Source organism: Ascaphus truei (genome assembly GCF_040206685.1).
Source record: "Ascaphus truei isolate aAscTru1 chromosome 12 unlocalized genomic scaffold, aAscTru1.hap1 SUPER_12_unloc_1, whole genome shotgun sequence".
NCBI lineage: Eukaryota > Metazoa > Chordata > Amphibia > Anura > Ascaphidae > Ascaphus > Ascaphus truei.
In genome coordinates, this window is record NW_027453837.1 from 854,183 (window position 1) to 879,583 (window position 25,401).

Below are 25,401 nucleotides of genomic sequence, written 5' to 3' on the forward strand. Positions count from 1 at the left end.
TATCCCCCCTTCTATTCGCAATGTGTATAGAGCCCTTAGCAGCACAGATTAGAAATAATCCAGATGTGGGAGGCATAGAGACGGGCACACAAACGCATAAAATAGCTCTTTACGCAGACGATGTCTTGCTCACAATCTCAAGGCCGCTCACTTCCTTGCCGAACCTATTCAACTTGCTAGGGAAATTTAATGATATATCAGGCTTTAAGATCAACCAATCTAAGTCTGAAGCCCTGAATATAAGCCTCCTGAAAGAGACAGAAAAGTTGATACAGCTCAATTTCAACTTTAATTGGCCGAAAAAAGGGGTGAAATACCTAGGGGTTATAGTCCCCAAAGATTACAATAGTATCTACCAGGCAAACTTCCCCAAACTGATCCGCGATCTGAAGGAAGAGCTGAGAAAGTGGGCGTCTTTTAAAATCTCATGGATCGGACGGATACATAGTATAAAGATGAATCTCCTCTCACGTATACTATATTTGTTCCAGACATTACCGGTGCCACTCAGACTGACGGATATACTCTCACTTCAGTCTGCTATATCCAAATTCATATGGGAAGGAAAAAAACCGAGAGTAAAGGGTATGATTCTAAAAAAGCCAACATTGGAAGGGGGTCTGGCGGTACCTTGTCTGTTATCTTATTACAAAGCGGCACAATTAAGCCAAATCTCCCAATGGCATGTAAACCCGGATTCGAAAAGGTGGGTTGTATTGGAAAGTGAAGCTTGCTCCCCAATCGAGTTAAAAAGCTTGATATGGTTACCCAAAACAGCCTTGAAGCTGCTGAAGAAGCCGCTGGCCTCAGTGGCGAACTCGCTGGCTATCTGGGAGGCCAATAAAAGTAAATGTAATCTGCTATCTAAAGGATCTCTGATGACTCCATTGTGGGGCAACCCAGATTTTGCTCCAGGCTTGTACAGAAAGGAATTTTCAATTTGGAAGCAATTAGGCATACATAGACTCCGAGATCTAGAGGGGAGCAAAGATATAAAGCCCTTTGCACAAATTAGAGAGGAATCAAATGTCCCCCCCTCAGAAATATTTAGATTTCTCCAATTGCGAGCATTTTACATTAGCGTTACCCCACGACCCCCACTAACCAAGTTTGAAAAGCTCTGTCTAGTTGAGACGGATACCAGGAGACTCATATCGCTGTTGTACAAAGAGGTGATCGGTTCAGGAGTACAAGCTGGCCACAAACTGAGGTACATGGATCAGTGGGAGAGAGATCTGGGTGAAGTCCTAGAGACTGAAGAGTGGAATAGAATAATTATGGCATCTGCCAAGAGCTCTATATGCACAACTTTAAGGGAAAACGCATATACGTTTTAATGCGATGGTATCACACTCCCTTGAAATTATCTAAATTCGTACCAGGGTACTCCCCCCTGTGCCCTAGGCAGTGCGGAGCAACGGCTGATTTGCTACATATGCTGTGGTCTTGCCCGAGGATTAAACCGCTTTGGCGAAAAATCAGAGATTGGCTTGAGAAGATTCTAAATCTTAAAATTTCCATGGACCCGTGGCGGTTTCTGCTGAACAGACCGTCCTTGGGGTGGACTAAATCAAGTAATAAACTAGTTGCTTATTTCGCAACAGCTACTCGGTGCGAGATCGCAGCACTATGGAAGCAACCCGAAATTCCCCTAATTCCCAAGATTCGGAACAGAATTTGGTTTGTATGCCAGATGGAGAAATTAACAAGTCTAGTTAATGACACTGGCGAAATTTATCTAAAAACCTGGACACCTTGGTTGGACCAGAGGGACATCCTGGGAGTAGGAAGAGATACTATCCTGCTTTGATAGTAATAGATGCGTTTTCCCTTGAATAACGCTGAGCGTAAGAATCACGCAGAACACATAGTGCCAAGAATATCCTCGGCAGGCTCGCGAAGTGGGTACCTAAGGCTTCGGGTGGATAGGTTCACCTGGAGGTGCTAAGGATATAACAACCCTTAGGAGTTGAAACTACACGATTCTATTGGTTCTAGTGGGATTGACTCCCGCACAACACCACCCTCCCCCCCCTTCCCTATCCCCTCTCTCCCCTACACCCCCCCCCCTTTTTTTTTTTATTTTTATTTTTCTGTTAGCTGTATCCCAATACCTGTTTGTGAGAAATGTCAGTTTGTAACACAATTTCTTTGTACAATGTATGGTGAAGATTTTGTTGTACATGTTCTTTGCTGAAAAACTCAATAAAACCAAAGTTATAAAAAAAAAAAAAAAAAAAAAAAACATTTCCTCATATTCCTATTTGGCTTACATTGGAGCGCATGTAAAGCAGTCAAATTCAATAGGTGTCTCAATGTGGACAAGAAGATATTGGTAATTGATGATGTATGATTTAAAAAAATAAAAAAATGAGAGCTGTCCAAGCACATTCTTCCTTTTTTCAAACCAAAATACACCAGTGGAGCCAATGCTACCCATTATTTGGGTCTAGAGGATACATATATTTCCAGATTTATATATCCTAAAAAGGCAATCTTTAATGAGCATCCTGTCAATCTGTACTATGTAAGGGTCAGCATATCCCCCCTTCTTAACCCAACTATTCACCTCTCACATTCGTATCTTGCTCATCATATGTAAACCACATGTCACCTCTCTCATAATCGGTTGTTATTACATTACCTCCACCTACCTCCTGAGAATGATTAATAAACAAATTTAAACTCAATACAAAACCCCATTAAGAGTTAAAATTCACCCTAGCAAAGCCACATTCTACCTTTCAATCAAGCCTAAAACACAATTTGCACCTGAATGGCGGTGGTGGAACAAAAGCTTTCTATGTTTTGCTTTTAAATCCAAACAAGTATAAATCCCTCTTAAGTGTTAATCCTCACTGTAGCACAACCCCATGCTATTTCACCAGTCTTCAATTTAATAAATTATCTTATTGCTATAGGCGAGTGGATCTTATATGTGGTAGAAACCAAGAGTGCTGAAAGAAGTTTTGCATGTACGACCACCTTTTCTTTCAGTTTTACTTGCTTTATGCTTTATGCTTTATCAGAGTGGGCAATCATAAATGACAACATAGAAGAGGAATAAAGAATCTTCTTTTTTTGCCAATTACATAGCAAGCTAAAGGAAAACATGCTAAAACCACATTGAAGATTTGAGTAACACAGTTAAAGTAAATATGAAGGAACAAAGCTTGATGTTAATATTAAAGAGATTTTAAATGCCTTAAGCATAGAATAAAATATTCCAACACATTTGAACATTGCAACTCACTCAAAAAATCATGTCTTTTGATCAATTTTAAACAGAGGGTTCTCACTTGAGAAAGACCACTTTTTGATGGTTGAAACGTTGTGCATTTGATATAATAAATTCTTTAAATCCGTAGAGCCCTGAATCCTCCGTTTCTTTTGCTGACTTTGGAGTCTGTCATTCACAGGGACTCCCCTGGATCAGGAGCACCAGTAACAGCAAGTATCAGTTAGAGTTTTCAGTTTTTGGTGTGCAGCATTTATCTTGTTTTTTTCTGCTTTTGATCAATTTTGACATACAAAGGGTGGAGGGATACCAACATTGATCTCTTGGGTATCTAGAGGGACTATCAATATGCAGACTATGGCAAAAGTATCAACAAAATAAACATGTCCAAGAATTAGGTATTCAATATTGTTAATCTGCAAGACAAAAACATACAGAACCCCTATAAGATCATATTGAACCCCCCCAAAAAATAAATCTGATTTTAATATAACATGTTCTGTCTCTGAATTTAATATCAAAGTACAAAGTACATTTGTTCTTAATGCGAATCATTCTGTTTCAAAAAAGATTCCATAAAGTTTACATTTGATTAATTTCTTAATTTTCTGTAAACTTCAGGAAGTTACAGTACAATTATTACAGTACATTAATCACCATTTTTCAGTAAAATTCAAGCTAAGTTGTTTATTTCTTCAACAGGTTTAGAAAGCCCTGCTTAGCTTTTGTGAATGATAACAATAAAACATTACAAATGCTTTTTCATAACAAAAAGCTATTTGTGCTGAAGTGTGATAAGCAGTTGAACTATAACATTGATTATTCCCATTATATTTAAACAATATAGTTTTGGCAGACTGTAAAGAATGTACACATCTCAATACATGCAGTACTTAGCACAGTCATTAAGAAGAATTCAAATATTATCTGTAATTATAAAGTGGAAGAATTCCCTCACTCTCACACTAAAGTGCTCATTATCCTTTGTCACCTTAAGTTATTTCTGTAGGGGTAAGCCGTTTCTCCTCTATTTTATGTTGTGCAAAGTATTGCACACAAACGACCTCTTAGCACTATGTTGCAGCATAGAGATACTTATCAATAGAAGACAATGCATTTATTGAAATGGAGTTCTTTATTAAATGTTTTATAGCCAGCAGCACCCTAAAATGTATAACTTGGAAAATGTTTGAAGAATTCAGAGTGTTTTCTTCTTTAGTGTGCCACATATTCCAGTAAGTAAAGATTGCTTTGCCAAGCAGATACTAACAAAATGCAAAGTGCAGTGAAGTTTTTAATAACACGTTACCACTGAAAAAGTCTATGTTGTCAGCAGGATTCGAACCTGCGCGGGGAAACCCCAATGGATTTCTAGTCCATCGCCTTAACCACTCGGCCATGACTACATAGCTGGTAAGACTGAATACAGTCACACAGATAGCTCTTGAGCGGATATGGGTAACACTCACTAATGAATGATGACCAATATGAACTAAATAACCATGAGAACATTTTCATAAAGAGAAATACATGACTTGTTTGTACACATTGTTTAAACAACATTATCTTTGTAAAATGTTGCTTCTATTGGGTTTTTGCACAATGACGAGAAATAATTTTTGTTAACCACATTCAATGTACAGTATGAAACAGATCTGAGGCAGAAAAAAAAGAAAAGGTGTTAAAAGGAGTAATGGGAAAATGATCTAACTTGGATGTCAGAGATTAAAAGAGCAGAGTTGGAGGGCAATTGGGGCAAGAAGAAGATGGATCATTACAGGAACATGCTCCAGTGGCGTAATCGGTTAGCGCACGGTACTTATATGTCAGTATATGCTAAGCTATGCTGAGGTTGTGAGTTCAAGCCTCACCTGAAACAAACCCTTTTTTTGTTTCATCAACCAATAGCATTGTTTGAATGTATACAATGTTAAATAAAAGGCCTATGGATGTAAATTGTAAAATGTAATCTTTTACATTAAAAACAACATTTCCGCATTTTGCTATTTGGCTTACATTGGAGCGCATGTAAAGCAGTCAAATTCAAAAGGTTGTTTCTTGGAGATGAGGAGGAGCGCAGGCAGGTGTAGCAAAATATGCAAAAGAAAATAACATATATAGTGCAGATGGTAAACACTGTGCAGATAGGTGTAATCTATAGTATAGAACTCACATAGATCGCAGAAAATATCACATGTCAGAGATCCTTCTCTCTCTGACTAGAGCCCTTTGAATGGTAGCAGGGAAATCCCTCAAGGCACGGATATGTATGGATAAGAAGAAAAGCCACAATAGTGCATACTATTCCAATATTGTATTATTCAAACAAATAACACGAGTATATTACACTCACATTCGCCATGTAAAAATCAGGTGGAGGAGAGAACCGCAGCTCGTTGTATGGTGGTGCAGGTGTAGGCAGCTTCACAGTATCCAGGATTCTCTTCCGCGTGTGTCACAGCCGTCGCGTCACTTCCGCTATCGCGTCACGGCTGAGGGCGGAAGTTCCCAATGGAAGAGACCTTAGATCGAGTTCTGCCAGTCCTTCAGAGCTTGTTCCCTCACTGTAAACTCTACGTGTTTCGCCAGATGCTTCGTCAGGAGTTCTAATTAGATGGGGGATGTCTCTAGGGTATTTATAGGGCCATCAATTACGGAATATCACAGTTTTAACCCCCTCAGCGCTCACACATAGCGCGAGGTGCAAAAAACCCAGTGCTGTTCACAGACAGACATATACAAAACATTCATCTTTATTAAACATAATTATTAAGTTAAAATCAATGTATCTCTATACAACATATAATATAATATAATGCAATATTGGCTAACATATAAATAATTAATAATTAATATAAATAATTAATTAATTCAAAGGAGAAGAAATTCAAAGGAGAAGAAATTGTGGACTGGAGGAAGAGAGGAGATAAAAAAACGTTAATTACTAGTAAAATAATGGTTCATAATTAAATCTAAGATTACAGAAATTAGTAATAGATAATGGTATTATAATATAATGGTATAATAGCCAACATAAGAACTGACTGTGCAATAAAAACACAAATGTGCAGTATAAAGTTAAAAGGTTAAAAAGCAGAAAGAAAACAGTACTAGAAATCTAAGATGAAAAGGCACCAATATCAATATCTATATTAAGTCCTAGGGGGGCGAGAGTTTGCATTTTGTGAATCCAATAGGTCTCTCTTTTGGCTAAACTATTTATTCTATTGCCCCCCCTCCAATGTCTGGATACCTGTTCTATAGCCATATACCTTAATGATTTTGGGTCTGAATTATGATAATTTAAAAAATGCTTTGATAAATTGTGTGTTAAAAGACCCTTTTTTATATTCCGTATATGTTCTAAAATTCTAATGTTCAATGGTCTTGAGGTGCGCCCTATGTACTGCAATCCACACGAGCATTGTAATAGATATATGGTAAAATCTGATTTACAATTAATAAAATGTTCTACCTTAAAAGCCTCGCCTGTTGTTTTACTTTTAAAATTCAGTTTTTCAGTCATTTTATATTTACAAGCAGTACATGAGTAGCACCCATAAAACCCTACAGGTTTTTCCAGCCATGTAGTGGGTTTCTCTTTGGGACTAACTTTAAATGTCGTAGGTGCCAGTTTACTTTTGAGATTAGGTGCTTTTTTAAATAAAACATTAGGGGTGTCAGGGATGTGGTCTTTTAAAATGGGGTCGTTCTTTAAAATATGCCAATGTTTACATATAACATTCCTAATTTCATTGGCATCTTTATTGTACGGAGTGAGGAACGACATATTAAAATTAGTATTATTATTTGAATTTTTATTTTTATTTACCAATAGATCTTTTCTCGGGACAGAGTGTGTTTTATCAATGGCTCTTTTAAGTGTGTTTTCATTATAGTTTCTATCTTTAAATCTGTTGATTAAAATTTCAGACTGTTCTTGGAACATTGATTCATCGCTACAGTTCCGTTTTATCCTTCTTAGTTGTCCATAGGGAATATTTTTTATCCATTGAGGATGGTGACAGCTATCTTGTAGTATAAAATTATTGCTGTCCACCTTTTTAAAAAAGGTTTTTGTTTTTAAAACCATGTCCTCAATAAAAATAACTAAATCTAAAAATTCAATTTCATGCCTACTCCATTTATGAGTGAATTTAATGTTAAGATTGTTATCCTCCAAGGCATTTAAAAATTGTATTAGTTGTTCTTCATTCCCCTTCCAAATGAACAGCACATCATCGATGAATCTATGCCAGGAGACAAGATTTGCACCCAGTCCATGGGGGGGTTCTATGAACTCCTCCTCCCAAATCCCCATGAAGATGTTTGCATAACTGGGTGCAAATCTCGTCCCCATGGCAGTACCACACTTCTGTAAATAAAATTTGTCATTGAACCAAAAATAATTTTTCTCTAAAATAAATCTTATAGCTTCTAATATAAAATCCGTCTGTTCTTTTTCTATATCTGTATCCCTTTCCAGGACTTTTCGAACCGATTCTATCCCATCCTGATGGTTTATTGAAGTATATAAGGCCGAGACATCAGCCGTGACCAAAATATAATGTTCTTCCCATGTGATATCATTTAAAATTTTTAAAATATCAGTTGTGTCTTTAATATAGCTCTTAAAAGATGGCACATATTTAGATAAAAAACAATCTATATATTGGGAAAGATTATTGGTCAGCGAGTCTATGCCCGATATGATGGGTCTGCCTGGGGGGTTTAAAATATCCTTATGGATCTTTGGTAAAAAATAAAACAATGGTAATTTAGAATTCTCTTTGCATAAAAATTTGAATTCATTATCATTTAAAATACCTAAAATTTTCCCTTTTAAAAGAAGTTCTTGTAGCTGTTTAAAAAAGGGATTAGTGGGGTGGTGGTCATGGACCGTTCCTGGTATTTGACAGAAGCTAATAGAATATTAAATGATGATAAGACATACCAGATCCTTGACCACAATCCCACTAATCCCTTTTTTAAACAGCTACAAGAACTTCTTTTAAAAGGGAAAATTTTAGGTATTTTAAATGATAATGAATTCAAATTTTTATGCAAAGAGAATTCTAAATTACCATTGTTTTATTTTTTACCAAAGATCCATAAGGATATTTTAAACCCCCCAGGCAGACCCATCATATCGGGCATAGACTCGCTGACCAATAATCTTTCCCAATATATAGATTGTTTTTTATCTAAATATGTGCCATCTTTTAAGAGCTATATTAAAGACACAACTGATATTTTAAAAATTTTAAATGATATCACATGGGAAGAACATTATATTTTGGTCACGGCTGATGTCTCGGCCTTATATACTTCAATAAACCATCAGGATGGGATAGAATCGGTTCGAAAAGTCCTGGAAAGGGATACAGATATAGAAAAAGAACAGACGGATTTTATATTAGAAGCTATAAGATTTATTTTAGAGAAAAATTATTTTTGGTTCAATGACAAATTTTATTTACAGAAGTGTGGTACTGCCATGGGGACGAGATTTGCACCCAGTTATGCAAACATCTTCATGGGGATTTGGGAGGAGGAGTTCATAGAACCCCCCCATGGACTGGGTGCAAATCTTGTCTCCTGGCATAGATTCATCGATGATGTGCTGTTCATTTGGAAGGGGAATGAAGAACAACTAATACAATTTTTAAATGCCTTGGAGGATAACAATCTTAACATTAAATTCACTCATAAATGGAGTAGGCATGAAATTGAATTTTTAGATTTAGTTATTTTTATTGAGGACATGGTTTTAAAAACAAAAACCTTTTTTAAAAAGGTGGACAGCAATAATTTTATACTACAAGATAGCTGTCACCATCCTCAATGGATAAAAAATATTCCCTATGGACAACTAAGAAGGATAAAACGGAACTGTAGCGATGAATCAATGTTCCAAGAACAGTCTGAAATTTTAATCAACAGATTTAAAGATAGAAACTATAATGAAAACACACTTAAAAGAGCCATTGATAAAACACACTCTGTCCCGAGAAAAGATCTATTGGTAAATAAAAATAAAAATTCAAATAATAATACTAATTTTAATATGTCGTTCCTCACTCCGTACAATAAAGATGCCAATGAAATTAGGAATGTTATATGTAAACATTGGCATATTTTAAAGAACGACCCCATTTTAAAAGACCACATCCCTGACACCCCTAATGTTTTATTTAAAAAAGCACCTAATCTCAAAAGTAAACTGGCACCTACGACATTTAAAGTTAGTCCCAAAGAGAAACCCACTACATGGCTGGAAAAACCTGTAGGGTTTTATGGGTGCTACTCATGTACTGCTTGTAAATATAAAATGACTGAAAAACTGAATTTTAAAAGTAAAACAACAGGCGAGGCTTTTAAGGTAGAACATTTTATTAATTGTAAATCAGATTTTACCATATATCTATTACAATGCTCGTGTGGATTGCAGTACATAGGGCGCACCTCAAGACCATTGAACATTAGAATTTTAGAACATATACGGAATATAAAAAAGGGTCTTTTAACACACAATTTATCAAAGCATTTTTTAAATTATCATAATTCAGACCCAAAATCATTAAGGTATATGGCTATAGAACAGGTATCCAGACATTGGAGGGGGGGCAATAGAATAAATAGTTTAGCCAAAAGAGAGACCTATTGGATTCACAAAATGCAAACTCTCGCCCCCCTAGGACTTAATATAGATATTGATATTGGTGCCTTTTCATCTTAGATTTCTAGTACTGTTTTCTTTCTGCTTTTTAACCTTTTAACTTTATACTGCACATTTGTGTTTTTATTGCACAGTCAGTTCTTATGTTGGCTATTATACCATTATATTATAATACCATTATCTATTACTAATTTCTGTAATCTTAGATTTAATTATGAACCATTATTTTACTAGTAATTAACGTTTTTTTATCTCCTCTCTTCCTCCAGTCCACAATTTCTTCTCCTTTGAATTTCTTCTCCTTTGAATTAATTAATTATTTATATTAATTATTAATTATTTATATGTTAGCCAATATTGCATTATATTATATTATATGTTGTATAGAGATACATTGATTTTAACTTAATAATTATGTTTAATAAAGATGAATGTTTTGTATATGTCTGTCTGTGAACAGCACTGGGTTTTTTGCACCTCGCGCTATGTGTGAGCGCTGAGGGGGTTAAAACTGTGATATTCCGTAATTGATGGCCCTATAAATACCCTAGAGACATCCCCCATCTAATTAGAACTCCTGACGAAGCATCTGGCGAAACACGTAGAGTTTACAGTGAGGGAACAAGCTCTGAAGGACTGGCAGAACTCGATCTAAGGTCTCTTCCATTGGGAACTTCCGCCCTCAGCCGTGACGCGATAGCGGAAGTGATGCGACGGCTGTGACACACGCGGAAGAGAATCCTGGATACTGTGAAGCTGCCTACACCTGCACCACCATACAACGAGCTGCGGTTCTCTCCTCCACCTGATTTTTACATGGCGAATGTGAGTGTAATATACTCGTGTTATTTGTTTGAATAATACAATATTGGAATAGTATGCACTATTGTGGCTTTTCTTCTTATCCATACATATCCGTGCCTTGAGGGATTTCCCTGCTACCATTCAAAGGGCTCCAGTCAGAGAGAGAAGGATCTCTGACATGTGATATTTTCTGCGATCTATGTGAGTTCTATACTATAGATTACACCTATCTGCACAGTGTTTACCATCTGCACTATATATGTTATTTTCTTGTGCATATTTTGCTACACCTGCCTGCGCTCCTCCTCATCTCCAAGAAACAATCTACCCTTCTGGGACCCGGAACTGTCCCATCAGAGGAAGTTGAGCTGCACTTTACACTTATTTATTTTTCACTATTGGTGTTTATTGTGTGATATTAGTTGTATTCCCAACAACATTATTGGTTCACTTGGGAGCGCCCAATCCACTTCCCCACCCATCCCCTTCACCTTTCCCCACATCCCATTGTTTTTTAAATTCAATAGGTGTCTCAATGTGGGCAAGAAGATATTGGTAATTGATGATGTATGATTTAAAAAAATAAAAAATGAGAGCTGTCCAAGCAAATTCTTCCTTTTTTCAAACCAAAATACACCAGTGGAGCCAATGCTACCCATTATTTGGGTCTAGAGGATACATATATTTCCAGATGTATATATCCTAAAAAGGCAATCTTTAATGAGCATCCTGTCTATCTGTACTAAGTAGGGGTCAGCCTATCCCCCCTTCTTAACCCAACTATTCACCTCTCACATTCGTATCTTGCTCACCATATGTAAACCACTTCTCACCTCTCTCATAATCTGTTGTTATTACATTTCCTCCACCTACCGCCTGAGAATGATTAATAAACAAATCTAAACTCAATACAAAACCTCATTAAGAGTTAAAATTCACCCTAGCAAAGTGACATTCTACCTTTCAATCAAGCCTGAAATTTTTTTTCAAACACAATTTGCACCTGAATAGCGGTGCTGGAACAAAAGCTTTCTACGTTTTGTTTTTAAATCCCTCTTAAGAGTTAATCCTCACTGTAGTACAACCCCATGCTATTTCACCAGAGTCTTCAATTGAATAAATTCTCTTACTGCTATAGCAGAGTGGATCTTGTATGTGGTAGAAATCAAGAGTGCTGAAAGAAGTTTTGCATGTACGACCACCTTTTCTTTCAGTTTTACTTGCTTTATGCTTTATGCTTTATCAGAGTGGGCAATCATAAATGACAACATAGAAGAGGAATAAAGAATCTTCTTTTTTTTGCCAATTACATAGCAAGCTAAAGGAAAACATGCTAAAACCACATTGAAGATTTGAGTAACACAGTTAAAGTAAATATGAAGGAACAAGGCTTGATGTTAATATTAAAGATATTTTAAATGCCTTAAGCATAGAATAAAATATTCCAACACATTTGAACTTTGCAACTCACTCAAAAAATCATGTCTTTTGATCAATTTTAAACAGAGGGTTCAGGGCTCTACGGATTTAAAGAATTTATTATATCAAATACACAACGTTTCAACCATCAAAAAGTGGTCTTTCTCAAGTGAGAAAGACCACTTTTTGATGGTTGAAACGTTGTGTATTTGATTTAATAAATTCTTTAAATCCCTAGATCCCTGAACCCTCTGTTTTTTTTTGCTGACTTTGGAGTCTGTCATTCACAGGGACTCCCCTGGATCAAGAGCACCAGTAACAACAAGTATCAGTTACAGTTTTCAGTTTTTGGTGTGCAGCATTTATCTTGTTTTTTTCTGCTTTTGATCAATTTTGACATACAAAGGGTGGAGGGATACCAACATTGATCTCTTGGGTATCTAGAGGGAACTATCAATATGCAGACTATGGCAAAAGTATCAACAAAATAAACATGTCCAAGAATTAGGTATTCAATTTTGTTAATCTGCAAGACAAAAACATACAGAACCCCTATAAGATCATATTGAACCCCCCCAAAAATTAAATCTGATTTTAATATAAAATGTTCTGTCTCTGAATTTAATATCAAAGTACAAAGTACATTTGTTCTTAATGAGAATCATTCTGTTTCACAAAAGATTCCATAAAGTTTACATTTGATTAATTTCTTAATTTTCTGTAAACTTCAGGAAGTTACAGTACAATTATTACAGTACATTAATGACAATTTTTCAGTAAAATTCAAGCTAAGTTGTTTATTTCTTCAACAGGTTTAGAAAGCACTGCTTATCTTTTGTGAATGATAACAATAAAACATTACAAATGCTTTTTCATAACAAAAAAGCTATTTGTGCTGAAGTGTGATAAGCAGTTGAACTATAACATTGATTATTCCCATTATATTTAAACAATATAGTTTTGGCAGACTGTAAAGAATGTACAAATCTCAATACATGCAGTACTTAGCACAGTCCTTAAGAAGAATTCAAATATTATCTGTAATTATAAAGTGGAAGAATTCCCTCACTCTCACACTAAAGTGCTCATTATCCTTTGTCACCTTAAGTTATTTCTGTAGGGGTAAGCCGTTTCTCCTCTATTTTATGTTGTGCAAAGTATTGCACACAAATGACCTCTTAGTACTATGTTGCAGCATAGAGATACTTATCAATAGAAGACAATGCATTTATTGAAATTGAGTTCTTTATTAAATGTTTTACAGCCAGCAGCACCCTAAAATGTATAACTTGGAAAATGTTTGAAGAATTCAGAGTGTTTTCTTCTTTAGTGTGCCACATATTCCAGTAAGTAAAGATTGCTTTGCCAAGCAGATACAAACAAAATGCAAAGCGCAGTGAAGTTTTTAATAACACGTTACCACTGAAAAAGTCAACGTAGTCAGCAGGATTTGAACCTGCGCGGGGAAACCCCAATGGATTTCAAGTCCATCGCCTTAACCACTCGGCCATGACAACATAGCTGGTAGTACTGAATACAGTCACACAGATAGCTCTTGAGCGGATATGGGTAACACTCACTAATGAATGATGACCAATATGAACTAAATAACCATGAGAACATTTTCATAAAGAGAAATACATGACTTGTTTGTACACATTGTTTAAACAACATTATCTTTGTAAAATGTTGCTTCTATTGGGTTTTTGAACAATGACGAGAAATACTTTTTGTTAACCACATTCAATGTACAGAATGAAACAGATCTGAGGCAGAAAAAAAAGAAAAGGGATTAAAAGGAGTAATGGGAAAATGATCTAACTTGGATGTCAGAGATTAAAAGAGCAGAGGTGGAGGGCAATTGGGGCAAGAGAAGATGGATCATTACAGGAACATGCTCCAGTGGCGTAATCGGTTAGCGCACGGTACTTATATGTCAGTATATGCTAAGCTATGCCGAAGTTGTGAGTTCAAGCCTCACCTGAAACAAACCCTTTTTTTGTTTCATCAACCAATAGCATTGTTTGAATGTATACAATGTTAAATAAAAGGCCTATGGATGTAAATTGTAAAATGTAATCTTTTACATTAAAAACAACATTTCCGCATTTTGCTATTTGGCTTACATTGGAGCGCATGTAAAGCAGTCAAATTCAATAGGTGTCTCAATGTGGGTAAGAAGATATTGGTAATTGATGATGTATGATTTAAAAAAATAAAAAAATGAGAGCTGTCCAAGCACATTCTTCCTTTTTTCAAATCAAAATACACCAGTGGAGCCAATGTTACTCATTATTTGGGTCTAGAGGATACATATATTTCCAGATTTATATATCCTAAAAAGGCAATCTTTAATGAGCATCCTGTCTATCTGTACTAAGTAAGGGTCAGCCTATCCCCCCTTCTTAACCCAATTATTCACCTCTCACATTCGTATCTTGTTCATCATATGTAAACCACTTCTCACCTCTCTCATAATCTGTTGTTATTACATTTCCTCCTCCTACCCCCTGAGAATGATTAATAAACAAATCTAAACTCAATACAAAACCCCATTAAGAGTTAAAATTCACCCTAGCAAAGTCACATTCTACCTTTCAATCAAGCCTGAAATATTTTTTCAAACACAATTTGCACCTGAATGGCGGTGGTGGAACAAAAGCTTTCTACGTTTTGTTTTTAAATCCAAACAAGTATAAATCCCTCTTAAGAGTTAATCCTCACTGTAGCACAACCCCATGCTATTTCACCAGAGTCTTCAATTGAATAAATTCTCTTATTGCTATAGGCGAGTGGATCTTGTATGTGGTAGAAACCAAGAGTGCTGAAAGAAGTTTTGCATGTACGACCACCTTTTCTTTCAGTTTTACTTGCTTTATGCTTTATGCTTTATTAGAGTGGGCAATCATAAATGACAACATAGAAGAGGAATAAAGAATCTTCTTTTTTTGCCAATTACATAGCAAGCTAAAGGAAAACATGCTAAAACCACATTGAAGATTTGAGTAACACAGTTAAATTAAATATGAAGGAACAAAGCTTGATGTTAATATTAAAGAGATTTTAAATGCCTTAAGCATAGAATAAAATATTCCAAAACATTTGAACTTTGCAACTCACTCAAAAAATCATGTCTTTTGATCAATTTTAAACAGAGGGTTCAGGGCTCTACGGATTTAAAGAACTTATTATATCAAATACACAACGTTTCAACCATCAAAAAATGGTCTCTCTCAAGTGAGAATGACCACTTTTTGATGGTTGAAACGTTGTGTATTTGATTTAATAAATTCTTTAAATCCGTAGAGCCCTGAAACCTCTGTTTTTATTTGCTGACTTTGGAGTCTGTCATTCACAGGGACTCCCCTGGATCAAGAGCACCAGTAACAACAAGTATCAGTTACAGTTTTCAGTTTTTGGTGTGCAGCATTTACAGTATCTTGTTTTTTTCTGCTTTTGATCAATTTTGACATACAAAGGTTGGAGGGATACCAACATTGATCTCTTGGGTATCTAGAAGGAACTATCAATATGCAGACTATGGCAAAAGTATCAACAAAATAAACATGTCCAAGAATTAGGTATTCAATATTGTTAATCTGCAAGACAAAAACATACAGAACCCCTATAAGATCATATTGAACCCCCCAAAAAATTAAATCTGATTTTAATATAAAATGTTCTGTCTCTGAATTTAATATCATAGTACAAAGTACATTTGTTCTTAATGAGAATCATTCTGTTTCACAAAAGATTCCATAAAGTTTACATTTGATTAATTTCTTAATTTTCTGTAAACTTCAGGAAGTTACAGTACAATTATTACAGTACATTAATGACCATTTTTCAGTAAAATTCAAGCTAAGTTGTTTATTTCTTCAACAGGTTTAGAAAGCCCTGCTTATCTTTTGTGAATGATAACAATAAAACATTACAAATGCTTTTTCATAACAAAAAGCTATTTGTGCTGAAGTGTGATAAGCAGTTGAACTATAACATTGATTATTCCCATTATATTTAAACAATATAGTTTTGGCAGACTGTAAAGAATGTACACATCTCAATACATGCAGTACTTAGCACAGTCCTTAAGAAGAATTCAAATATTATCTGTAATTATAAAGTGGAAGAATTCCCTTACTCTCACACTAAAGTGCTCATTATCCTTTGTCACCTTAAGTTATTTCTGTAGGGGTAAGCCGTTTCTCTTCTATTTTATGTTGTGCAAAGTATTGCACACAAATGACCTCTTAGCACTATGTTGCAGCATAGAGATACTTATCAATAGAAGACAATGCATTTATTGAAATTGAGTTCTTTATTAAATGTTTTACAGCCAGCAGCACCCTAAAATGTATAACTTGGAAAATGTTTGAAGAATTCAGAGTGTTTTCTTCTTTAGTGTGCCACATATTCCAGTAAGTAAAGATTGCTTTGCCAAGCAGATACAAACAAAATGAAAAGTGCAGTGAAGTTTTTAATAACACGTTACCACTGAAAAAGTCAACTTAGTCAGCAGGATTTGAACCTGCGCGGGGAAACCCCAATGGATTTCAAGTCCATCGCCTTAACCACTCGGCCATGACTACATAGCTGGTAGTACTGAATACAGTCACACAGATAGCTCTTGAGCGGATATGGGTAACACTCACTAATGAATGATGACCAATATGAACTAAATAACCATGAGAACATTTTCATAAAGAGAAATACATGACTTGTTTGTACACATTGTTTAAACAACATTATGTTTGCAAAATGTTGCTTCTATTGGGTTTTTGAACAATGACGAAAAATACTTTTTGTTAACCACATTCAATGTATAGTATGAAACAGATCTGAGGCAGAAAACAAGAAAAGGGGTTAAAAGGAGTAATGGGACAATGATCTAACTTGGATGTCAGAGATTAAAAGAGCAGAGTTGGAGGGTAATTGGGGCAAGAAGAACATGGATCATTACAGGAACATGCTCCAGTGGCGTAATCGGTTAGCGCACGGTACTTATATGTCAGTATATGCTAAGCTATACCGAGGTTGTGAGTTCAAGCCTCACCTGAAGCAAACCCTTTTTTTGTTTCATCAACCAATAGCATTGTTTGAATGTATACAATGTTAAATAAAAGGCCTATGGATGTAAATTGCAAAATGTAATCTTTTACATTAAAAACAACATATCCACATTTTGCTATTTGGCTTATATTGGAGCGCATGTAAAGCAGTCAAATTCAATAGGTGTCTCAATGTGGGCAAGAAGATATTGGTAATTGATGATGTATGATTTAAAAAAATAAAAAAATGAGAGCTGTCCAAGCACATTCTTCCTTTTTTCAAATCAAAATACACCAGTGGAGACAATGCTACTCATTATTTGGGTCTAGAGGATACATATATTTCCAGATTTATATATCCTAAAAAGGCAATCTTTAATGAGCATCCTGTCTATCTGTACTAAGCCTAGGTCAGCCTATCCCCCCTTCTTAACCCAATTATTCACCTCTCACATTCGTATCTTGTTCATCATATGTAAACCACTTCTCACCTCTCTCATAATCTTTTGTTATTACATTTCCTCCACCTACCCCCTGAGAATGATTAATAAACAAATCTAAACTCAATACAAAACCCCATTAAGAGTTAAAATTCACCCTAGCAAAGTCACATTCCACCTTTCAATCAAGCCTGAAATATTTTTTCAAACACAATTTGCACCTGAATGGCGGTGGTGGAACAAAAGCTTTCTACGTTATGTTTTTAAATCCAAACAAGTATAAATCCCTCTTAAGAGTTAATCCTCACTGTAGCACAACCCCATGCTATTTCACCAGAGTTTTCAATTGAATAAATTCTCTTATTGCTATAGGCGAGTGGATCTTGTATGTGGTAGAAACCAAGAGTGCTAAAAGAAATTTTGCATGTACGACCACCTTTTCTTTCAGTTTTACTTGCTTTATGCTTTATGCTTTATCAGAGTGGGCAATCATAAATGACAACATAGAAGAGGAATAAAGAATCTTCTTTTTTTGCCAATTACATAGCAAGCTAAAGGAAAACATGCTAAAACCACATTGAAGATTTGAGTAACACAGTTAAAGTAAATATGAAGGAACAAGGCTTGATGTTAATATTAAAGATATTTTAAATGCCTTAAGCATAGAATAAAATATTCCAACACATTTGAACTTTGCAACTCACTCAAAAAATCATGTCTTTTGATCAATTTTAAACAGAGGGTTCTCACTTGAGAAAGACCACTTTTTGATGGTTGAAACGTTGTGCATTTGATATAATAAAAAAATTTAATCCGTAGAGCCCTGAATCCTCCGTTTCTTTTGCTGACTTTGGAGTCTGTCATTCACAGGGACTCCCCTGGATCAGGAGCACCAGTAACAGCAAGTATCAGTTAGAGTTTTCAGTTTTTGCTGTGCAGCATTTATCTTGTTTTTTTCTGCTTTTGATCAATATTGACATACAAAGGGTGGAGGTATACCAACATTGATCTCTTGGGTATCTAGAGGGAACTATCAATATGCAGACTATGGCAAAAGTATCAACAAAATAAACATGTCCAAGAATTAGGTATTCAATATTGTTAATCTGCAAGACAAAAACATACAGAACCCCTATAAGATCATATTGAACCCCCCCAAATAATAAATCTGATTTTAATATAACATGTTCTGTCTCTGAATTTAATATCAAAGTACAAAGTACATTTGTTCTTAATGAAAATCATTCTGTTTCACAAAAGATTCCATAAAGTTTACATTTGATTAATTTCTTAATTTTCTGTAAACTTCAGGAAGTTACAGTACAATTATTACAGTACATTAATGACCATTTTTCAGTAAAATTCATGCTAAGTTGGTTATTTCTTCAACAGGTTTAGAAAGCCCTGCTTAGCTTTTGTGAATGATAACAATAAAACATTACAAATGCTTTTTCATAACAAAAAGCTATTTGTGCTGAAGTGTAATAAGCAGTTGAACTATAACATTGATTATTCCCATTATATTTAAACAATATAGTTTTGGCAGACTGTAAAGAATGTACACATCTCAATACATGCAGTACTTAGCACAGTCCTTAAGAAGAATTCAAATATTATCTGTAATTATAAAGTGGAAGAATTCCCTCACTCTCACACTAAAGTGCTCATTATCCTTTGTCACCTTAAGTTATTTCTGTAGGGGTAAGCCGTTTCTCCTCTATTTTATGTTGTGCAAAGTATTGCACACAAATTACCTCTTAGCACTATGTTGCAACATAGAGATACTTATCAATAGAAGACAATGCATTTATTGAAATGGAGTTCTTTATTAAATGTTTTACAGCCAGCAGCACCCTAAAATGTATAACTTGGAAAATGTTTGAAGAATTCAGAGTGTTTTCTTCTTTAGTGTGCCACATATTCCAGTAAGTAAAGATTGCTTTGCCAATCAGATACAAACAAAATGCAAAGTGCAGTGAAGTTTTTAATAACACGTTACCACTGAAAAAGTCAACGTAGTCAGCAGGATTTGAACCTGCGCGGGGAAACCCCAATGGATTTCAAGTCCATCGCCTTAACCACTCGGCCATGACTACATAGCTGGTAGTACTGAATACAGTCACACAGATAGCTCTTGAGCGGATATGGGTAACACTCACTAATGAATGATGACCAATATGAACTAAATAACCATGAGAACATTTTCATAAAGAGAAATACATGACTTGTTTGTACACATTGTTTAAACAACATTATCTTTGTAAAATGTTGCTTCTATTGGGTTTTTGAACAATGACGAGAAATACTTTTTGTTAACCACATTCAATGTACAGAATGAAACAGATCTGAGGCAGAAAAAAAAGAAAAGGGATTAAAAGGAGTAATGGGAAAATGATCTAACTTGGATGTCAGAGATTAAAAGAGCAGAGGTGGAGGGCAATTGGGGCAAGAGAAGATGGATCATTACAGGAACATGCTCCAGTGGCGTAATCGGTTAGCGCACGGTACTTATATGTCAGTATATGCTAAGCTATGCAGAAGTTGTGAGTTCAAGCCTAACCTGAAGCAAACCCTTTTTTTGTTTCATCAACCGATAGCATTGTTTGAATGTATACAATGTTAAATAAAAGACCTATGGATGTAAATTGTAAAATGTAATCTTTTACATTAAAAACAACATTTCCGCATTTTGCTATTTGGCTTACATTGGAGCGCATGTAAAGCAGTCAAATTCAATAGGTGTCTCAATGTGGGTAAGAAGATATTGGTAATTGATGATGTATGATTTAAAAAAATAAAAAAATGAGAGCTGTCCAAGCACATTCTTCCTTTTTTCAAATCAAAATACACCAGTGGAGCCAATGCTACTCATTATTTGTGTCTAGAGGATACATATATTTCCAGATGTATATATCCTAAAAAGGCAATCTTTAATGAGCATCCTGTCTATCTGTACTAAGTAGGGGTCAGCCTATCCCCCCTTCTTAACCCAACTATTCACCTCTCACATTTGTATCTTTCTCACCATATGTAAACCACTTCTCACCTCTCTCATAATCTGTTGTTTTACATTTCCTCCACCTACCCCCTGAGAATGATTAATAAACAAATCTAAACTCAATACAAAACCTCATTAAGAGTTAAAATTCACCCTAGCAAAGTCACATTCTACCTTTCAATCAAGCCTGAAATATTTTTTCAAACACAATTTGCACCTGAATGGCGGTGGTGGAACAAAAGCTTTCTACGTTTTGTTTTTAAATCCAAACTAGTATAAATCCCTCTTAAGAGTTAATCCTCACTGTAGCACAACCCCATGCTATTTCACCAGAGTCTTCAATTGAATAAATTCTCTTATTGCTATAGGCGAGTGGATCTTGTATGTGGTAGAAACCAAGAGTGCTGTAAGAAGTTTTGCATGTACGACCACCTTTTCTTTCAGTTTTACTTGCTTTATGCTTTATGCTTTATCAGAGTGGGCAATCATAAATGACAACATAGAAGAGGAATAAAGAATCTTCTTTTTTTTGCCAATTACATAGCAAGCTAAAGGAAAACATGCTAAAACCACATTGAAGATTTGAGTAACACAGTTAAAGTAAATATGAAGTAACAAGGCTTGATGTTAATATTAAAGATATTTTAAATGCCTTAAGCATAGAATAAAATATTCCAACACATTTGAACTTTGCAACTCACTCAAAAAATCATGTCTTTTGATCAATTTTAAACAGAGGGTTCAGGGCTCTACGGATTTAAAGAATTTATTATATCAAATACACAACGTTTCAACCATCAAAAAGTGGCCTTTCTCAAGTGAGAAAGACCACTTTTTGATGGTTGAAACGTTGTGTATTTGATTTAATAAATTCTTTAAATCCGTAGTTCCCTGAACCCTCTGTTTTTTTTGCTGACTTTGGAGTCTGTCATTCACAGGGACTCCCCTGGATCAAGAGCACCAGTAACAACAAGTATCAGTTACAGTTTTCAGTTTTTGGTGTGCAGCATTTATCTTGTTTTTTTCTGCTTTTGATCAATTTTGACATACAAAGGGTGGAGGGATACCAACATTGATCTCTTGTGTATCTAGAAGGAACTATCAATATGCAGACTATGGCAAAATTATCAACAAAATAAACATGTCCAAGATTTAGGTATTCAATATTGTTAATCTGCAAGACAAAAACATACAGAACCCCTAAAAGATCATATTGAACCCCCCAAAAAATTAAATTTGATTTTAATATAAAATGTTCTGTCTCTGAATTTAATATCAAAGTACAAAGTACATTTGTTCTTAATGCGAATCATTCTGTTTCACAAAAGATTCCATAAAGTTTACATTTGATTAATTTCTTAATTTTCTGTAAACTTCAGGAAGTTACAGTACAATTATTATAGTACATTAATGACCATTTTTCAGTAAAATTCAAGCTAAGTTGTTTATTTCTTCAACAGGTTTAGAAAGCCCTGCTTATCTTTTGTGAATGATAACAATAAAACATTACAAATGCTTTTTCATACCAAAAAGCTATTTGTGCTGAAGTGTGATAAGCAGTTGAACTATAGCATTGATTATTCCCATTATATTTAAACAATATAGTTTTGGCAGACTGTAAAGAATGTACACATATCAATACATGCAGTACTTAGCACAGTCCTTAAGAAGAATTCAAATATTATCTGTAATTATAAAGTGGAAGAATTCCCTCACTCTCACACTAAAGTGCTCATTATCCTTTGTCACCTTAAGTTATTTCTGTAGGGGTAAGCCGTTTCTCTTCTATTTTATGTTGTGCAAAGTATTGCACACAAATGACCTCTTAGCACTATGTTGCAGCATAGAGATACTTATCAATAGAAGACAATGCATTTATTGAAATGGAGTTCTTTATTAAATGTTTTACAGCCAGCAGCACCCTAAAATGTATAACTTGGAAAATGTTTGAAGAATTCAGAGTGTTTTCTTCTTTAGTGTGCCACATATTCCAGTAAGTAAAGATTGCTTTGCCAAGCAGATACAAACAAAATGCAAAGTGCAGTGAAGTTTTTAATAACACGTTACCACTGAAAAATTCAACGTAGTCAGCAGGATTTGAACCTGCGCGGGAAAACCCCAATGGATTTCTAGTCCATCGCTTTAACCACTCGGCCATGACTACATAGCTGGTAGTACTGAATACAGTCACACAGATGGCTCTTGAGCGGATATGGGGAACACTCACTAATGAATGATGACCAATATGAACTAAATAACCATGAGAACATTTTCATAAAGAGAAATACATGACTTGTTTGTACACATTGTTTAAACAACATTATCTTTGTAAAATGTTGCTTCTATTGGGTTTTTGAACAATGACGAGAAATACTTTTTGTTAACCACATTCAATGTACAGTATGAAACAGATCTGAGGCATAAAAAAAAGAAAAGGGGTTAAAAGGAGTAATGGGAAAATGATCTAACTTGGATGTCAGAGATTAAAAGAGCAGAGTTGGAGGGCAATTGGGGCAAGAAGAACATTGATCATTTCAGGAACATGCTCCAGTGGCGTAATCGGTTAGCGCACGGTACTTATATGTCAGTATATGCTAAGCTATGCTGAGGTTGTGAGTTCAAGCCTCACCTGAAGCAAACCCTTTTTTTGTTTCATCAACCAATAGCATTGTTTGAATGTATACAATGTTAAATAAAAGGCCTATGAATGTAAATTGTAAAATTTAATCTTTTACATTAAAAACAACATTTCCGGAGGCGGGGCTTGGAGCCGAAACAAGATGGCTGTGTGATGCTGTAGCTCCACAAAAGTGTGATTAAACATCTATAACCATCCTAGCTCATACTACACCAAACTAAGTGATACTGTTCAAATCTGAATAACCCAAGACGCGCTGATCATTTCAAGGACATAAATACATATATAAGACATTAATTTGGATATCTTATGAATAACCTGGGTACTGGGGCCTACTGTGCAGAACAGCAGTTGCAGCCCCAGAGCAGAGCTCCTTCAAGGATCGTGACCCGGTGTCAAACTCTCCCCTGGCTTCCCCTGCCCGCAGAGAGCAAGAGCTATAATAAGGGCAGGCTCACAAGAGGGAAAACTGGGTGAGTAACCCATAATTATCCCATAAATATTCCAGCCTGGGGCAGCACGAGGCTTAGGAGAGGCTGAATATCACCCAAAATGGCCGTCACTGCCCTGTAGCGGTGGGTGAGCGGAGCGGAGCCCCGGGCATACCTGTCCCCAGCCGGAGAGCGCCTCTATATATCCCCCTTCCTCTGCCTGCTCCCCCTTCCTCTGCCTGCTCCACTCCGCTGTGGGGGTGATTGGGGCTTCTGGGGGTTCTGGCCGAGGTGGTGCGGGGCTCTGGCGCGGCTTCTGGCAGTCTAAAATGGCCGCATAGTGAGGGAGAGGGGGCTCGGTACAAGATCTACCTTCTCCTGACCAGCGGCCGCGCGGGGTGAGCCATGGGCCATGCCGATCTCCCCCTGTTTACCTGCGCTCCCTCCGCTTACCTCCGCCTCCTGGTGCCTCCGAGGTGAAGTCTGTGCAGAGCTGCTGCAGGGGCTGGAGCAGCCGAGCTCCATGCGTTCCAGCCTGCGTGTCAGCCAAATCCAAAATGGCCGCCGCAGGGCTGATTTAAAGAATCAGTTCCCCACAAGACAGTAAATAAATAAATATACATTTTAAAAAAAAAAAAGCAGCCTAACCACACTAAGGGATTGTAGAGGCTGTAATATCACTTGCAAAAGCAGGTTTATATGACTCTACACTGTTTGCAATAACAAATTGGTTCCCTGAATTCAAGAAAGGCAGATTTGAGGAGCTGGGTGCTGCGGCTTGGGGTGAGAGAGGAGAGATCATCTTGCCTCACTAAATTGCTGTCAGAATCATACGGCCACTGTGCAGAAACGCCTCCGCTGATGTTGAGCTCCCCAATGCATGGCCACCTCAGATTAAAAAAGAAAGAAAAGGGCGCATGCGCGGCGACTAGGGTTATGGATGCCTAAGTGAGAGGCTCCGTCCCAGCCGGCACCAATATTAAATAATAAAAGCATAAAAAACCGACGATCAACAGTGAAACACAGCAGCCTAGAAATCGGAACACCCAAAGATGCCAAAGAAAGTGGCTACACGCAAAAGAACCTCCGTGGTTACCGACTATTTCCAAAAAGGAGAGCCGACGCTAGTGAGTGGAGGGGAAGACAGCGGGCAAATGGCGGGCTCAGACTCTGAAAGCGACAGGTCCACGAGCAGACCTGCAAGCAGAGCGGGGGCCACAGATCAGGACTGGGTCACGAGAACTGATATGAAGGCATTTTGCTCGGACATGAAGTCCTTCTTCCAGAAAGAATTATGGAAGCTTAGGCAGGACATAGATAGCATAGGGGAAAGAACAAACACACTTGAGAATAAAGTGGACGCACATGCTACTTACCATCAAAAAAATGACAAGTCCATGGCCCAACTACACAGACAGATTGCTGACTTGCAGGACCGACAGGAGGACGCAGAGAACCGGGACAGGCGTAACAACATAAGCCTGCGAGGAGTCCCGGAATCCGTGTCAGATCCAGAGGACTTCACCTCAAACTGGCTCCAACATATACTGCCGGATAAATGTGAGGCTGAACTGCAATTCGACAGATGTCACTGGGCCCTACGGTCTAAACCACAACAGGGTGACCCCCCAAGGGACATCATCATTAGGCTTCATTATTTCAAAATTAAAGATAAGGTGTGCCAAATTGCCCGAACTGCCAAGACC

The 25,401-nt window shown here is 36.4% G+C and overlaps 6 non-coding genes across 6 annotated transcripts; 1 reads left to right on the forward strand and 5 right to left on the reverse strand.

Moving 5' to 3' along the window:
* Positions 1-4,562: 4,562 nt before the first annotated feature.
* On the reverse strand, positions 4,563-4,644 carry TRNAS-AGA (transfer RNA serine (anticodon AGA)). The gene has a single exon. It is a non-coding gene; the product is annotated as a tRNA-Ser (tRNA).
* Positions 4,645-13,575: 8,931 nt separating this feature from the next.
* Positions 13,576-13,657, reverse strand: TRNAS-UGA (transfer RNA serine (anticodon UGA)). The gene has a single exon. It is a non-coding gene; the product is annotated as a tRNA-Ser (tRNA).
* Positions 13,658-16,647: 2,990 nt separating this feature from the next.
* Positions 16,648-16,729, reverse strand: TRNAS-UGA (transfer RNA serine (anticodon UGA)). Its single transcript has one exon. It is a non-coding gene; the product is annotated as a tRNA-Ser (tRNA).
* Positions 16,730-17,108: 379 nt separating this feature from the next.
* TRNAI-UAU (transfer RNA isoleucine (anticodon UAU)) lies at positions 17,109-17,201 on the forward strand. The gene is given in 2 exon segments: positions 17,109-17,146; positions 17,166-17,201. It is a non-coding gene; the product is annotated as a tRNA-Ile (tRNA).
* Positions 17,202-19,642: 2,441 nt separating this feature from the next.
* On the reverse strand, positions 19,643-19,724 carry TRNAS-UGA (transfer RNA serine (anticodon UGA)). The gene has a single exon. It is a non-coding gene; the product is annotated as a tRNA-Ser (tRNA).
* A 2,984-nt stretch (positions 19,725-22,708) lies between these two features.
* Positions 22,709-22,790, reverse strand: TRNAS-AGA (transfer RNA serine (anticodon AGA)). The gene has a single exon. It is a non-coding gene; the product is annotated as a tRNA-Ser (tRNA).
* Positions 22,791-25,401: the final 2,611 nt, after the last annotated feature.